The sequence below is a fragment of the Bos indicus genome, chromosome 17 (assembly GCF_029378745.1).
Source record: "Bos indicus isolate NIAB-ARS_2022 breed Sahiwal x Tharparkar chromosome 17, NIAB-ARS_B.indTharparkar_mat_pri_1.0, whole genome shotgun sequence".
Taxonomy (NCBI): domain Eukaryota; kingdom Metazoa; phylum Chordata; class Mammalia; order Artiodactyla; family Bovidae; genus Bos; species Bos indicus.
In genome coordinates, this window is record NC_091776.1 from 63,213,299 (window position 1) to 63,215,247 (window position 1,949).

A 1,949-nucleotide genomic window follows, 5' to 3' on the forward strand; every position below is an offset into this window, starting at 1 on the left:
AGTGGTCATGTATGGATGTGAGAGTTGGACTAAAGAAAGCTGAGCGCCGAAGAATTGATGCTTTTGAACTATGGTGTTGGAGAAGACTCTTGAAAGTCCCTTGGACAGCAAGGAGATCAGACCAGTCGATCCTAAAGGAAATCAGTCCTGAATATTCATTGGAAGGACTGATGCTGAAGCTGAAACTCCAATACTTTGGCCACTTGATGCAAAGAACTGACTCATTTGAAAAGACCCTCATGCTGGGAAAGATTGAAGGTGGGAGGAGAAGGGGACGACAGAGGATGAGATGGCTGGATGGCATCACTGACTCGATGGACAGGAGTTTGAGCAAGCTCTGGGAGTTGGTGACGGACAGGGAAGCCTGGTGTGCTGCAGTCCATGGGGTCACAAAGAGTTGGACATGACTGAGAGCAACTGAACTGAACTGAAGAAGAAGCTAAAATATTATTTTTCTTTCAATTTACATGCATTTTCAAGGGCTTCCCTTGTGGCTTAGCTGATAAAGAATCTGCCTGCAATGTGGGAGACCTGGGTTCGATCCCTGGTTTGGGAAGATCCCCTGGAGAAAGGAAAGGCTACCCATTCCATATTCTGGCCTGGAGAATTCCATGAACTTTACAGTCCATGGGGTTGAAAAGAGTCAGACATGACTGAGTGACTTTCACTTCACTCAAGTGGCAACTAAGTTGACGTAAATACTTAATTGTTTTGACCTCACTTACTTACTAAACGTAACTGTTGGGTTTTGTTTTTTTTTTCCCCCACAGGGAAGTGGGGAGGCAAGTAGGGGCTGCCATAAAAAAAGAAATTACTGAGACATTGAGGTTGCCTAGACCCAAGAAAGTTTGGAATACTTGCATTAGGTGTAAAAAGTTGGAGATCTATATCTCTGTTTTATACATCAGTCAATAAAGGCAAATTCATTGCCTGAGGCCACCCATTGGGGTTGGGGTGTGTGTGTGTGGGGTCCGTGAAATTCACACTAGGTCTCATGTGGTTTTCAACAAGGCAAAATGCCTCTCCCAACCTCTATGTCCATTCAGATGTGTCCCCTGATTGTGAAGAAGGGCAGATTGGGGCCTGGATCCATCCCTTTCTGTTTGCCAAGCATCAATATCTGACACCCTTCTCATTCAAGAGGGGAGCCCTACTCAGGGGGCCCAGGACAACAGCCTTTGTGTGCGGTGGGAGCTGAAGTTGGGCCCTTGGTGGTGGGGCTCTTTCCTTAGATACCCTGCAGGATCTCCCCACTCCTGCTCTTAGTCCCCCTCCCAATTAAATCCACCTTCCGTCCCCAAGTCACTGGCTCAGGCACCTGGCTGCCAGGGGCCCCAGAAGTTAAGGACTTTAAAAGTCGTGCCATGGGACTTCCCTGGTGGTCCAGTGTTTAACATCGTGCTTCCACTGAAGGGGATGCAGGTTCGATCCCTGGTGGAGGAGCTAAGATCCCACAGGCCTCTTGGTGTGGCAAAAAAAAAAAGTCGTGCTGGGCATCCAGGTCCCACGCAATCCGGCTCCACCTTCTAGGCGAGAGTCTCCGAGGGGCAGCTGCAGGTGCCATGCAGCTTCCTGGAGCGGGTAACAAAGGGGAGAGCCACGAGGGGACAGCACATGGCGTCCTCCCTGACCTTCGGCTGGACTTGAGGATCTGCCCCCAGTGGTGAGCTGCCTGACCCCAAGGCTACTTATGCTAGAGATAAAGGGAAGCACTGGAAGAAATGTGGGGGTCCCATTTTCCCAAGGGGCAATTGCCAGCACCATCCCGTGCAGTTGGACTGTCAGGCTCTAGGGGGACTCTGAGCAAGCTGTTCCACCCCTCTGAGCCTCTGTTTTCTCCTCCACAGAGGGGGAATAACAGCGCCTACTTCGTAGAGTGGTTCTGAGCATTTCATACATTACTAAAGGTTAGTGCAGAGCTGAGTACACGTGGTCGGTGTGCAATGAAA